This window comes from Euphorbia lathyris, chromosome 5 (assembly GCF_963576675.1).
Source record: "Euphorbia lathyris chromosome 5, ddEupLath1.1, whole genome shotgun sequence".
NCBI classification, from domain to species: domain Eukaryota; kingdom Viridiplantae; phylum Streptophyta; class Magnoliopsida; order Malpighiales; family Euphorbiaceae; genus Euphorbia; species Euphorbia lathyris.
In genome coordinates, this window is record NC_088914.1 from 85,648,528 (window position 1) to 85,665,059 (window position 16,532).

Here is a 16,532-nt window from a genome sequence, read left to right on the forward strand (position 1 = left end):
CTCGCCTGGAATAAACATGCGATTCAACGAAACGTTGATTTTCTATAACCACACTAAGGTGATATATCCCGTAGATCGGAAAGAATAAGAGATTGTTGTTAGCCGAAAGGTTACCGTGCGCTCAAAATAAGACTCGCCGTCTTTTCACGTAGCTAAAATGAGTAAACGGATCCTCGACGCTAAGAATAAACATGTTACGCGATGAGTTCGTTCCCTAAAATAAAATCCAAAAGTGATTCCATCACTAAATAAGCACGTGGTTACGTCTCTCGATAGATCCAAAAGATCCCGTGGTAATCCAAAAATTGAGACACGAACCCGTGCGAACAAAAGGGAACGAGTCATTGACAATAACGAACGATTGGACTAGAAGAATAACTCGTACCACGTCTAAAAACTGAGATGCGCTCAAAGGGAGTCAAAACCCGAACTAATGCATCTCGCGAAAGGACAAAAGACGAGTTATTCCGAAAGGACAATCAACTTGGTCGATTTCTTAGTCACTGAACGCTGATGCGTCAAAAACGAACTGTGTTGTATGGTGAATGATTTACTTTTCCGCAATAATCGACGGCATCACGCGTCCCCTGGACCGCAATGTGAGCCCAAAACCAAAATCCTAGGAAAGTGACCTGGACCAACGAGTGTGTGGAGGAATAAGGGTGGAAGAGAGATGTTGTGATACGTGTAATTAGACTAACGTTTGTTCTTCTTATCTTATAATCGTAAATAAATAAACGCACACACCACGAATCATGCATATAAAATCATGCATACATACTAATGGACGACCGTCCGCGCAGACTTCATCATTAAGCGGTTATGGTTTCGCGAGAGTAATCGACTAGCCAGGCAGTCTGATCAGCTACGGGTTGACAGTTCCGAATCAGCAGTTGTGACGTCCGAATCATCGTTGTCCGAATCAGCTCAGTATTCGGTCAGTATGTCTAAGCCAGATGAGAGAATATCAAGGTTAGAAAGAGTGGTGAACAACCTCAACGATCAGTTAACCACAATTTTAGTCCAGCTGGACGAGCTTGCAATTAAGAGTAACAAGAGTAGCAGTAAACTAGCTGAGAACATTGTGAGCACGGGTCCCCGTTTTGGAGATAACTATCAGGATTGCGTAACAAGCAATTTGGGGAAGAGAAAGCAAAGGGAAGAGGAACGGAAGCAGCACATCACTCGGGAAGTGCATGATCTACGTGGGGTAAACTCCGGAGGTCAAGACTTTTATAATCTGAAAAACTATTCATCGGCAACGGCTTTGCCTTTGAAGTTCCGACTTCCCGACATGAAGAAGTTTGATGGAACTGGGGATCCTACCGCCCATGTGAACCAATATGTGGCAGCAATGGAGCACACAATTCTGACTGAGGAACAGATCTTGGGGCTGTTCAGTGCTTATCTGGAGGGGGGTGCCCTCGTGTGGTTTCACGCGTTGCCGCTGGTGACAAAGAGGGATTGGAAGGAGTTAGTAAAGTCATTCATCGCCCAATATAGCTTCAACACTATGTTTGAGGTCACTTTGAGGGAGCTAGAGAGCACCAAGCAGCAGGCTGGGGAGTCTTTGTCCGACTTTGTGAGTAGGTGGAGAGCTAAGGCGACAATTATGGAACAGAAGCCGTCGGAGCAGGACCAGATCCGAGCGGTAATCGGTAATACTTTGCCGTATATTAGGAATGAGCTACGGTGTATGCCTTTCACCGATTTTAATCAGATGTATGGCTATGCTTTAACAGTTGAAGGGGATGGAGAGCCGAAAAGAGCCTATGCTAAACGGACGAAGTCGGGGTATAGTGCCGGAGGGCCAAGTTCTAATGTAGAACCTGCCGCGGTAAAGGTGATTGAACTCAACGCTATCGGGAAAAGGCAGTTCGCCCAATTTGATCTGACCTATGCGAAAGTTTTCGAACGGTTGCAGAAAAAGGGGTTGTTGAAAGCCTTCACTCTTTATAACAAGGCACCGCCCGCTCCGCAGATACAAGCTAGGGGATACTGCGAGTTCCACAGTATTTATGGGCACACTATTGAGAACTGCGAGAGACTGAAACACGAGATTCAAGATTTAATCGAGGAGAAAAAGATAGATGATCCTTCGTCAGCGAACCCTTCCACTAGGCATAATCCATTGCCTAATCATAGGGTAAGCATGATCGGAATGGGTCTGACAGAACGTGTAGTGATGGAATCCTTCGAGGAGAATGTAGAGGAGTTGTTGGACTCCGACGAAAAGAACAATGTGGGAAATGGTCTATATGTGTCCTTCCTTGGCGAGGAACAGGAGAATGAACTAATGGATGAAGGGTTGGACGGTGGAGCACCGTATGATGAAGATGGTGCCGAAGAGACCGGGGAAGGGTCGTCTCGGACTATTGTGCCAGAATTGGGTCTGTTTAGTGGTGGAGAAAACCCCGAGGTGCACTTGCGTGAATATATGCGCGATATGTTTGTCGAATCCTTCGGGGTGGATGAGATTGCTCAGTGGTTTCACCATTCGCTGATAGGCGAGCCTTTGGAATGGTTCCACTCATTACCCGACTCTTGCAAGCATGATTGGGATCAATTATCAGATTTATTCTTAGAAAAGTACCAAAGAGTCGAGGACAGGGCCGCAGAGCGCTTCGCAATGCAGATTGGACCTATCAAGCGTCCGCTACCGAGGGTTAGCAAATATAATGGCAATAAGGACCCTATGGAGCACCTTCACTTCTACTTATCAGCCATGGCGCCCTTGGGTTTTAAAGAAGAAGAGATCACTAGCTTGTTTTGTAATTCGTTGATGGGTGAGCCGTTAATGTGGTACATGTCGTTGCTAATGCACGTTAAAGCAGATTGGGCAAAAATGACTAAGAGATTCATCAAGAAATACGCCGCACGGGAATGTCCAGAGGAAATGCCTGCATTACCCGAAGAGGAGACACCTGAAGCAGTAACAGCCATGTCTAAGTATAAGGGAGATGAGAACCCCATTGATCACATAAACCGTTTCCGTGCCTACATGTTTGACGCGGGACTCTACCGAAGTGAGTTAGTCCAGCATTTTCCAAAGACACTCATAGGAGAAGCTTTGATGTGGCACCGAATGCTCGCGGCAAAGACAAAAGGGGACTGGGGATCCCTCATGGAGGCCTTTGTGCAGAGGTATGAGAGGTACATTCCGTGGACAGGGTCGTTGGAAGATTTAGAAAGGATCAGACAATTCCCCGAGGAACCATTTGTGGATTATGCTAGAAGATGGAGGTTCAAGTATGCCTCGTTTCGAGTCACCTTGAGTGATCAGGAGCAACTCATGTGCATCCGGAAGGGTGCTATTCCACTCGTGGCTAGAAGAATGAATGGAGTGTTCCTCAAGGACTATGAAGAACTGATAGGCTGGGCTCGGTATGGATCGTCGGACCCTTCCTACATAAATCCGAATGTCCCTCACATAATGGATCTGATGGTCGTGGACGTTTGGGGAAGTTCCTCCGACGAGGAAGGTATCAATCAGAGGGTTCCGATCAACATCTGGGATGAGTCTGATGATGAGTCGGAAGTGGCTGTTAGCGCCGAAGGAAAGATTCTGCCAGGATTTGAGGTCTTTGATGATGTTGCCGACTGGGGCAGTGGAAAAGCGAGCTGCTTTGTCGAGGAGATTATGATGTTAGACTTGAATGCCGAGGAGCAGGTCGTTACTATTGAAGCAACTGCGGGAGCGGTGGACAAGCCTAGTACCTCCAAAGTTCATGAGAAACCCGAGGACCTCGATGATGAAAATTGTATTACTGCTTTGTTTGGATCCGACGATGTAATCGCCAATACTATCAATGAAATGAATTCTGATTTTGCTTACTTGCTTGATGTTGATCGTGATCATTCCATGCATTCTCATTCATATAACATGCCTACATTTGAAATCAATACAATAGAAATGTCAACTTTCAATCTTGGCACGGATGAAAATCCTAAACTTATACAAATTGCTCAAGAATTAACTATTGAAGAGAGAAAAGAATTCGAGAGAATAATTAAAAAATACGAAATAGTGTTTGCTTGGACATACGAAGACATGCCTGGAATTGATCAATCAATCGTAACTCACCGTATTCCAACATATCCCGAGGTGAGGCCCGTAAAGCAGAAGCTCCGACGCATGAGACCAGAATGGGCAGATAAGATCAGAGAGGAGGTGAAGAAGTAGTTAGAAGCAGGGTTCATTGAAGTAATCGACTATCCCCCTTGGGTCGCAAATGTGGTGCCCATCGCAAAGAAGGACGGCAAAGTGAGAATGTGCGTTGATTATAGAGATCTTAACAAAGCATGCCCGAAAGATGAGTTCGCATTGCCTCATATTGACGTGTTGATCGATAGTGCAGCATCGAGCGTCTTACACACGAATGTGGACGGTTTCATGGGCTACATGCAAGTTCAAATGGCAGAAAAACACAAGGCAAAAACCTCGTTCACAACTGAGTGGGGAACACACTGTTACAGAGTAATGCCATTTGGTTTGAAAAATGTCGGGGCAACTTACCAGCTAATGGCCACAGCACTGTTCCATGATATGATACACAAGGAGGTAGAAGTCTACGTGGACGATATGATGGTCAAATCAGAGACAAGAGAAGGGCATTTTGCCGCGCTCGAGAAGTTTTTGGCCCGAATTACAGAATTCAAGCTAAGGTTAAACCCGAAGAAGTGCTTTTTCGGCGTTTCGTCGGGGAAAATCTTAGGCTATGTAATCGGAAATAAGGGAATCGAGGTGGATCCTGATAAAATGAAGGCTATACAGGAGATGCCGGCGCCGAGAAATGAGAAGGAAGTGAGAGGGTTTCTGGGGCAGGTTCAGTATATCAGTCGGTTCATAGCGAGACTCACCGCAATCTGCGAGCCAATCTTTAAGTTGCTAAGGAAAGACCAACCTGCTACTTGGAATGATAAGTTTCAGCAAGCTCTAGAGAGCGTCTGGAACTATTTGTCTAATCCGCCAGTGCTGAGACCGCCTAAACTGGGAAAGCCGCTTCTCCTCTATGTAGCAATTGAGGAGCGATCTATTGGGGCAATGTTGGCTCAAGAGGGAGACACCGGTGTGGAGCACGCGGTGTATTATTTAAGTAAGAAATTCCTGGAGTACGAGCTCAAGTACAACATGATCGAAAAGACATGCGTGGCAGTAGTATGGTTGACAAAGAAACTGCGGCACTATTTCCAATCGTATAAAGTGATCATTATTTCTCGGATGGACCCCGTGAAGTATCTGTACCGAACTCCGTTTTTGACAGGGAAACTAGCCCGATGGTTACTACTTTTATCCGAGTTTGACATTGAATATGTAACGAAGAAGGTTATCAAAGGGAGGGCCGTGGCAGAGTTTCTGGCAAACCAACCTCTGAATGCAGAAGAGGAAGAGATAAATTATGATTTCCCCGATGAGCACTTAAACGCAATTGAAGTTATACCATGGAAAATGTTCTTCGACGGAGCAGTTAATTCGAATGGAGCCGGAGTAGGAGTACTACTTACCTCACCGGAAGGAGAAAGGATCCCGATGGCCAAGAAGTTATCCTTCCCTCTCACCAATAATATGACCGAGTATGAAGCGTGCATTTATGGTTTAGAGTCATTAGCGGCACTGGGAGCGTCATATGTCGAAATTTGGGGTGACTCAAAGTTAATCATCGAACAGGCACAAGGAAACTGGGAGGTAAGAGAAGAAAGACTACGTCCGTACCTCGATCAGCTAGAAGGGTTGGCACAAAGATTCAAAGAATGCCGTTTCTATCATATTCCTCGAGCACAGAACCAGGCGGCGGATGCCTTGGCCACTTTGGTGTCAGTTTGGGACAACCCCCGGAACCTTGCCTCGAAACCGTTGGTATTGAGGAGATCTCACAAACCATGCTACGAGGACGTAATGCTATTAGGGACAGATGAAAAACTGTGGTATTTCGATATCGTGAACTTCATGAAAGATGGAACATATCCGGCAGAGTCAGAACCGAGGGATCAAGCTGTGATTAGAAGGTTAGCCCGCCAGTTCGTCATCCACAACGATTTGCTTTACAAAAGGCACATTGACGGATTACAATTAAGATGCTTGGATGCGGGAGAAGCCCGTGAGGCAATGGAATCAGTACATTCAGGAATTTGTGGAGCCCATATGGGGGGAGCAGTACTAGCTAAGAAAATTATTAGGCAAGGCTTCTATTGGCTCACCATGGAAAAAGATTGTAACGAGTATGCAAAGAAATGCCATGATTGTCAAATCCACGGCGATTGCAGTCATCTTCCGGCCATGGAACTACATGTGCTAGCACCTATTTGGTCATTCGCTGCTTGGGGCATTGACATCATCGGCGAAGTAAGGCCTAACGCTTCAAATGGACATAAGTTTATTGCTGTCGCCATCGATTATTTCACCAAGTGGGTAGAAGCAGAGTCGTTTAGCAAACTGGGATCCAAGCAGATGAGAAAGTTCATTGAAAAACACTTGATCACCAGGTTTGGAGTGCCTCATCACATGATTACGGATAACGGGGTCAAGTTTCAGGGGGAAGTAAGGAATCTTTTCCGAGAATATGGCATTGAACATCACAGATCTTCTCCGTACCGTCCACAAGCTAACGGGGTAGTAGAAGCAGCTAATAAGAACCTTAAAAGGATTCTCGTAAAGACGGTGGAATCACATCGGAACTGGCATGAGCACCTCCCACTCGCGTTGTGGGCTTATCGCACGACAATTAGAACCTCAACTGGGGCAACGCCATTCTCTTTGGTGTATGGAACAGAAGCAGTCTTGCCGATTGAGATCGAAAAGCGATCATTGAGAATCGCAGTGGAAGCAAAAATCCCCGAGACGGAATGGGTGAAGAGGCAATGTGAGCAGTTGGCTCTAGTTGACGAGAAAAGGATGGAAGCCCTTTACCACGTACAGTTATATCAAAGAAGGATGGCTCGGGCTTTCAATAAAAAAGTCAAGACCAGCCATATCAAAGAATGAGATTTGGTGCTGAAACAGATCCGTGTGACGCACACCGACCCAAGGGGGAAGTTTAGGCCTAACTGGGAAGGGCCATTCGTCGTGAAGAAGATATTAAGCAAAGGAGCGGTGAAGTTAACTACAATGGACGACATGGAATTCTCCGAACCTACCAACCTGGATAGGCTTAAGAAATACTTTTCGTAAAAAAAAAAAAAAAAAAAAAGAAAAATTCCCGATAGGTTGAAAACCCGCAAAGGGCGACCTATGCAACAATAAGGGAAATCCCAATGGGTGAAAACCCGAAAGGGCACTCATTTAAAAATTCCGGGATAGTAAAAGGAGAGGAGAAAAATCGCCGGGATCCGAAAACCGAAAGGCGGGTCCTGGTAACAATAGTTATGACTTGAGCAATTACAAAAACAATGTATAAGAGACTAAGTATTTCTGTTGTTTGTAAATAAATAAAGGCATGAATATATTTGACGAGAATGATTGGAATCATCATAATCTACTGAATGCATGGTAATATGAATCACGAGTTATACATTTCCTATCCTACTTTTTCACAAAAAGCCTACCTACTATCCACCCCACTCCCTATACATCAGCTATACAGCGGGAAAACTCCAATGAAAGCTACAAAGCAATAATGAAAGCTACAAAGCAATACATAATGAGCCTAATACGGAGGGAAATCCCAATAGTCCTCAAAATCTCTCAAGTGTGATGCCCGCTCCGCAGATAGTGCCTCCTCGGCAGCTCGCGCTCGCTCATCAGCAACTCATGCTCTCTCATCGGCGACCCGTGCTCTCTCCTCGATAGCGAGGCGTCCGATCGACTCATCGCGCGCCCTCTCCTCGACGGTAATGCGACCCTCAGTCTCCCGTCGTATCATCCCTGACCAGTGGTCATTTCTCTCCTGATACACCTGACCGACCCGGGCGTCGGCCTCCCGCACCAACTCGCCCTGCCTCCGCTTGTGGGCATGCAGATCGCTCTAAAGCAAAAGAAAGGAAAAACAGATAAAAATAAGAAGCAGCGTAGGCACGAACATAAATCATACATACATGCATACATTCCACTACACTAAAGTAAAATAATGATACATACCAGGTGATCGGTGCAGCGCAAGATGAGGCGATCTCGGAGATAACCAGACAGCCCCACGTAATCCGTGCAGGTCTCCCTCGTAGTCAGAGAAGCATCTGAGGGATCAAAGGGGACCCTCGAGGTGAAGATAGGAGGAACTGTCTCAAATCCCGCATAAGCTGCCCCGGACTCGTCATAACAAATCGTGGCAAAATCTCGCCCGTAGTCTGGTAGGGGCACACCTAGGGAAGACCTCTCTGGTCGGGCAGCGCTGGAGGACTCGCCGACATAGTAGGGCTGCTCGTACACAGGTGTCTGAGCTCGAGTGCCGTCAAAGAAATCAGATAAATGGGCACTCCTCCAGGATCCCTCCTGCAAAAAAACACACAATAAAAACCTCTAAACATCTCATGAATGAAATGGTAAAATGAGAAGGGGGCGGAACCACTTACCGGGACCTCCTTCTGACCAAAGACTGCCGCGACAGCCTCCCTCGAAAATACATCTGCCACCGGATCCACCTCCATCGCTGCCGCCGGGGCATCCCTTGCGCTCAGCAGAGTAGATAACTAAAGCTCACGGCCCCCGGCGTGAACCCACACCGCTCTACCAACGAACCGACGAGACCAGTCCCGACGAACGACCGATAGGGGCATGGTCCGCACCGCAAACATAGAGACGGGGATCTCACCCGGTGTCCAATGTGCGTCACTAACTCCGGTGATGCCTCGGTCCCCCAAATACCACGCCCGCACGCAGGGGCCGGTGAGCACACACTGCTGCTCCTGGATGATAGATACATACGTATAATCGGGACCGAAGTCGAGGTCGTCCCACCTGAACTTAATCTAAAAAATGCACAAAGAGAAAGTCAGAAAGACTCAAACAGAAATCTCGCACGACTAGGCAAAATCTACCTGTCTGAGGGTCAGCGAGTCGATCCAATTTAGGAGCCGCGGCACCATCCGACTCCTCTCGGCGCTCAAGTCAAAATCTCTCCATCGGGTCATGAGAGGCGGCCTCGGTACTCTCGGTCGAGACCGGCTGGGAAGGATGTGCCTCTCATACGCCCACACCTGCGGTAAAAACAAGGACTAGGAGGGTGAAAGACGCAAAAAAGATAAGACGGGCAAGTCAAAAAGGCGTCGCGTACCAGCAAAGCGAAGGTGTAACCACCGAAATCCTTGCGCTTCCGGCAAGTCAGATCCAAAAACTTGTAGAGAAAGGCTAAGTCTGCCCTCGCCCAATCATAGGAAGCTGCCGCATCCAGATCGCTGAGTGCCTGAATGAGACCCGCGTGTACCTTCCCGCCCTTCGTGCGGAAAATCGTCTCACTCAGAGTATATACCAAGAAACTACGAACCGCCAAGTCGGTATCGTCAGTCTCGCAAAAATCTCGCCGACTCAAAAGGCTCGCGGTGGAAATAAACTTCGCTGGAGTAGATTTGGCGCATGGGCGAACTCCCGGTCCTATCAAAGCAGCGAGCCTAGCGAGGTCGACCCGTGGTCGCATCATATCGAAATGAAAGGGAACGGGAGTGCTGCTCCCTCGTAATCCTATCAACAGTGAAAAATCTCTGGGCGAGATGGTCATCTCCCCGAAAGAAAGGTGGAAAGTGTGGGTCGAGTCAACCCACCACTCACATAAGGCGCGTAAGCCAAATCGGTCGCATACCCCGTTGGTGCGGGGCAACGCTGTAATAAAAGGCTCGAAGCCCAACTCGCGCATGCGGGCTCTCGTCGTGGCGCCCAGCCTAGCATACCACGAGTGAATCTCGGCGGTGGTCCCAGAAATCTCAATAAACTAGAAAGAACAAGACAAGAAAATATAAATACAGTTCCTAAAGCATGCAATCAATGAGGACGTGTTAAGACTAGGCATTCTTTCATTATCTAACCTAGAGACATCTGGTCAATTAGGGCCAACTTTCTGTAAAAGTCTCTCCCTTAGGGTCGCTCATGTAAGGTTTAGTTAATTCTTTAATCCACTCTCGTCCGCATTGACAAGGAGCATAGATTAAGTTTACTATTCATGTGCATTAGTTAAGTTTTCACTATTCACGTTTTTTACTATTCACGTGCACTATTCACGTTTTTACTATTCACGTGCATTAGTTAAGTTTTCACTATTCACGGTTCTACTATTCATGCGCACTATTCACGTTTTTACTATTCACGTGCATTAGTTAAGTTTACTATTCACATGCATTAGTTAAGTTCTCACTATTCACGTGCATTAGTTGAGTTTGTCACTATTCATGTTTTTACTATTCACGTGCACTATTCACGTTTTTACTATTCACGTTATTTTACTGTTAGCATGCATAAATTCGTAGTGTCACTATTCACATGCATATAGCGCGCATTCTCACACAGAAATAAACAAGTGTTACTTGTAAGTGAAGAAATTCATGTTTTCTAGCTAAAGTCCTCTAAGGCAATCTAAAGGTTAGCATGCAAATCATGTTCGGATAGGAATACTAAAGCCTAGCATTTGAATCAAACAAAAGTGAGAAATCACTTACCTCGTTGCAGCGTGTCCGGCTCAGATGCGTCTTAGGGTCGTGGAAAGGGTCCACTCTATCCAGGTTCACGTAAACCTCATCCATGCCTCTCGTGCCATCGCATTCATCCAAATCCATCCCGAGGATAATCCAAATCAAAGTCTAGAGAGAGAAAGAAGAGAGAGAAGGTGTGGGGTTGAAATGAAACCCCACCACCTTATATAGGAAGAGGGAATGGCATTCCCGTAAACAGTGAAAAAAGTACGATGTGACATAAAGGTAAAAAGTAAATAATTAATTACTAGGCGCACAGACCTCCGATTCACAGTCCGTTTCAGCCTGCATTTCTCCCAGACAGCAGCCAATATTGTCAAGATATGAACTCTAGACAACAGTCAATTTTTATAGAACAGTGACACCAGTCAAAATACAGACGACAGTCAACAGAAAAATAATCATTAGTTTAGATCATTTCAGACTAAAACATGTCCCCATTAAACCCCCGAGACGATAGCTCCAGTGAGAAAATACAGACAACGGTGTTTTAAAAGAATTCAGAATCGTTAGAAAGAACCTTTTTGCCCTTGAGCCACCTTACCTACGGTTCACGACCGAGGTAGCTTTTTAGCCATCTTACCTACGGTTCACGACCGATGTAGCTTTTTAGCCATCTTACCTACGGTTCACGACCGAGGTAGCTTTTTAGTCATCTTACCTACGGTTCACGACCGAGGTAGCTTCTTAGCCATCTTACCTACGGTTCACGACCGAGGTAGCTTTTTAGCCATCTTACCTATAGTCAACGTACGCTAGATTCCGAGAGAAAAACATCCACCGACGGCCGATTCAGAGGCGAGGCGGGAAAGAATCGACAAACAACACCGGAACGCGCAGCGTGAAGGTCAGGTATGCTCCCTCCTACTCTTTACGTGTCTTTTACTTTTATATGTTTTACATTGCATGTGTTACGTTAGCAAAAAACGTTTTCAAAACACACACATCACTGTCAAAATAGAAAAGTAGGGGCAACTGTAGACACCGAGTCGGAGGACCTGTGACGAAAACCTGAAAACAAGACGGTTAAAGCGATTGATTTCGGAAGTTTCGAAAAAATAAAATAAATAGTTACAGTGGGTCGCTGCTGTGATGTGCGTAGTGCGAGTGCTTAGCGGCGGCCGACGCGTGTTCGACGATAGTCGGACACCCGCGCGCTCGACGCTCGGCGGTCACAACGCGTGGATGCCCGACGGTGCAGAACGCGAGCCCGACGGTCACGACGCGTGAGCGCCCGACGGTGCGGAACGCGAGCTCGACGGCCGCGGGAGCATGCACGCCCGACGGTGCGAGACGCGCCCCAGCGGCCGTTGGGCGAGTGCCCAACCGCGTCGGGCGGACGCCCAACGACAGTTGGGCGCGCGCGCCCAACCTCGCGTTGGGCGCTCGCCCAACGCTGTTGGGCGACCGCCCAACAATGTTGGGCGGTAGCCCAACGCGAGGTTGGGTGGCCGCCCAACAATGTTGGGCGGTAGCCCAACGCAAGATTGGGTGGCCGCCCAACATGCTTGGGGCGGCCGCCCAACCCTTTGGGCGACGCCCGATTTTACTTGGGCGTCGCCCATTGGTCCGGGGATCCGTTTGTCTATAAAAGGCACGGATCCCCATGCATTTTGGGAAGGGGAGATTTTGGAGCCTTTCTCACTCTAAACATTTTTAGAGAGAGAAAGTGATTTTTTTTGAGAAAAATATTTTTCTCAAAAATTCCGAATTTCCCAAAGTTAAATTTTTATTAAAAAACCGGAAAATTACGACTCGTGGAATCAATCGGCTTCGACTGTTAGATACCGAACTTGAGGTATTATCCGAGGACTAGACTCGTTTTATTTTATTTAATTTATTTCTTTTTCTTTATTTATTTTTATGTTATAATTTTATTTATTTTGTCATTCATTTATTTATCACGTTTTATTTAATTTTTCGTATTTATTTAATTCCCGTCTCGTGTTGAATAAAATTCGATTTTGCTTTAAAATAAAAAAAACCTCGTTTTGACATCCCAATACGAACCGTGATCCGATAAAAAGGTAGTTCGGGTGTTAGAAACGTTGTAATTATAAGTTTTAATTTAAAAGAATTTCCGAATAATGTTTTAAAATAAAAACGTTGTTTTAGGAATTTCCGTTATTGACTATGATCCATTTTTGGTAGTTCGGAAATCCAAAACGATTGAATTAGACTTAATTTAAAGCTTTTGAATAAATCTGGAAACAATTGGAGTGCTGCTGTAATTTTCCGTTTCTGTCACTATTTGCTGTTTACCGACGGATATTTCGTCGGTAAATCTGCCGAAACGTAAAAAATGCCATTTCAGTCCATTTTTCTTAACTTTTAATCTTTTAATCCTTAATATATATATGTATAGTTATGTAATATATATTTTCAAACCATTTTAGATATTTAGTGTATATAATTATTTAGGATGTTTGTATATCATTTTTTATTCAATTTTTTTAGCATAGGTATATGTATATATATATTCTCCTTTTTTATTCATTTGAGTTATATTAAGATTCTATTTTAAAAGGTTATTTATTTGGGCATTTTGGGAACTAATTAGTAAGTATTAGTATATGGATATATGTTATTTTTGGTATTTAAAACTATATTAGTTATGTATATATATAGTTTTGGGATATTTGGGTTATGTTATTGTTTATTATATGAAACTATTTTGGATAAATGTTATTTTCTTATCCAATGAGATTTATTTACTATTTCCACCTCTTTAAAGTATAAATGTATTATATCTAGTATTTTCATATATGTATTATATAGTTTCTTTTTATTAACTTTTATTTTCATATTCGCTTTTTGATTTGAATGTATATATATATGTTAAATTATTTTCTTTATTCTTTTGGACCATTTATGGGTCCATGTTTCAAATGGGCTTTATTTGGGAGTGAATCTTGGTTTAAATGGGTTTATTATTGTAATTATAATAGGTAAAGAGTCCATTAAATAAAAGGAGAAAATAAACCACAAAAAGAGAGTTTTCAATTTAATTATTTAAACTAATAAATTTTTAGAGGTTCCTAATGTAAATAAATATAGTTGTTTTGTTAATATTTCAAATCGTTTTCAAAACACCACGTTTTAAAACCTTAATCTGTTCCAAAGGCGGATTAAGTGAACCTTGTAATTAAAATCATTTTCATTGTGAATAATCGAATATTTTGAACCATTTTCTCAAAAGAATTTATACAAAATAAAATGGACTTGTATGTTTAACCACGTTTTCTTACTAAAGGTTTTTATCTCAAACGTTTTCAAACACTTGAGTCGTTCCAACGGCGATTCGAGTAAACTTCACCAATCGGGGTTTTAAAACGCACCTAAATCGTTCCAACGGCGATTAAGGTGCGAACCACGTAAATAAACTCGTTTTGGGGGGAAATAAGTTAGCATAGAATTGACACGCAACACGACATTTAAATAAAGTTGTAAATAAATCACTTCTTTCTTCCTCCCCTTCTCTGTGTATGTATATCAAATTGATGTAAATGAGTGATTCTTTACTAATGTGGCTTTTCAATAATATATGCTCAAAACGGTTTCCAAAAAGGGAAAGAAAAGGTTTCAAATGAATTTTAAACTTAAAGAAGTATACGATTAGTCCGTTATCGCCTAACATGCTGAGTAGGAGGCCGGTGGTTCATAACCGGACGATGTCGGGGTGCCTAGTAGCCTTTCTCCGGAAAGGAGCTAGCCTTCTCGGCTCGTACCTAAGTTTCCCGAACCCACACCGGTCTCCCGCAAGGGATCGGTGTTCATTTTCCCATTTGTGGGTGGCGACTCTTCCATATCTCCGAGCTCCGGTCCTGCCGAGCAGCTTGATTCCACGATTGGTTGCTTTCGGCGCCAATCACCGCTTACGTCGCCATGAGGTGTCCACCCCCCGGTCCGCCCGGGAGATTAGGCCGCGGCACCTCGTCTAACAGCCACGCTCTTAGGGATTGCCCTAAGAGTGAAGAGGTTTGGAAGAAAATTCTCCCTCATCATACTTTCTCTTCCTTCATGTCCCATTCTGTGAACGACTGGTTCTCAGATGGTATTAGGGGAAAGTTATTGTCTTATATGGAGCATGGGGACATTTTCTTTGCCATTATCTGTCATCAAGTGTGGAAATGGAGGAACGAGGAGATTTTTGATAATAAAGTTGTGCTTTTGCCTAACTTAGCTGAGTTCTTGAAGAAACTCTCCTCTATTATTGATAGTTTCAAAGGTGAGTCCCTTGCCAGATCTTCCCCGAGTAGTGATGTCCACCTCGTGAGCTGGAGCAGGCCGAGAGAGGGGGTTGTGAAGCTGAATACTGATGGTTCCTGCCTCAGTAATGGTAAGATTGCTGCCGGAGGTGTTCTTAGGGATGCGGGAGGCGTCTAGCTTTCTGGGTTTACCCAGAATTTGGGTTTGGGTTCTTCCTTCTCTGCGGAGCTCTGGGGCATTCTCTCTGGGATCCAGCTGGCGATTAGGCTGGGTGTTAAGAGGCTTTCTATGGAGTCTGATAACTTGGAGGCCATCAATATGATTTTGGGTAGTCATGACATGGGTCTTCATAGCCGCAACCTTATTAAAGCTATTAAGAGGCTTAGCCCCTCATTTGATATTCTTGAGTTCAACCACATTTTCCGGGAGCAGAACCGTGTTGTAGATCACTTGGCGGCGGCAGGCCATGATGGGGTGTTAGGTGTTTCTACCCTTACCGTTCCCCCTATCGCTCTTTCTCCTCTTCTTTTAGAGGATAGGATTGGGGTTAGCTTTTCTAGGCTAATCCCGGTGTAGTTGCTTGTTTTGCTTTGCTTTCCTTTCCTTTTCTACTAAAAAAAAAAAGATTATAAAAAAATCTCTTTCTCTCTCATATAAGCTAAAACATATTAAAAAAAAAAATTAACAGTGACACATCACCATAAAACTTAATCCTATTATATAAATTTTCCATATTTTCTCACCTCTTCTAAAAGTTTCTCTCCCTAAATTCTCTATTAGCTGTTTTAAGTCTCCATTTTTTTTATCTTCCCTTCTCTAAAACTCTCTATTATCTTAAGTCCAAATCCAAATCCAAATCATAAATTGAAAAAGAAATTGTTTTATTCTTTTTATAATCTTTCGATCTATTTTTTTAACTTTATATATTGTTGATATCTACTATGTTTACAAATAATTTATATGTTTTTTTTATAATCTTGCTTCGATTTTGATCACCTTGATTAATTGTTTTCGTTTTGCTTATACAGAGGGATGACACTGAAGTTCTCGAATTCTCATATCAAGGCTCGTTTGGTTTACCTGTTTTTTGCTGTTACGGTTTACTGTTTGAAAAAACTGATTTTACAAAAAGCAAGGATTCACTGTTTAAAAAAAAAAAAGCTACTTTTCAGTTATAAAAGACAAACAGAATGTATCTAAATCATTCTTAATGACTTTTCTAAATCACTTTTATATATGTGAAGATTTGATGTGAAAGATATAGATAAAATATAAATGAAGCTTGTATATTTGCTTACATAAATGAGGAAGAAAACAAGAAGATGAGATATTAAAGAAACTGAATTTTGATGATTGCATGTTTGGATTGAAAGGAAAAATAAAACTATTAGTTATGTTCCTATACTTGTCACTGACCATCCATTGCCATCAAAATTAACGAATTATGTCAAATTTTTTGTTTAAACATTTTGTTTGGGAGGGGTTAATAGAAGTCAATGAAAGTAATGAAATGTAAAATTTTAAATTAACCTTATTTGATTGTTTTTTTATGAAGGTTAATGAGAGTTAATATTTTACTCTCATTAATTCTATATCTTTAATCTCCAAAACAGGGTTGATCGGGAGTAACGAAAACTTAAAAAAATAAATAACCTTTCAACTTTAATTTATATTCCATTAACCCTCAGACAAGGTTAAATTAAATTTTAACA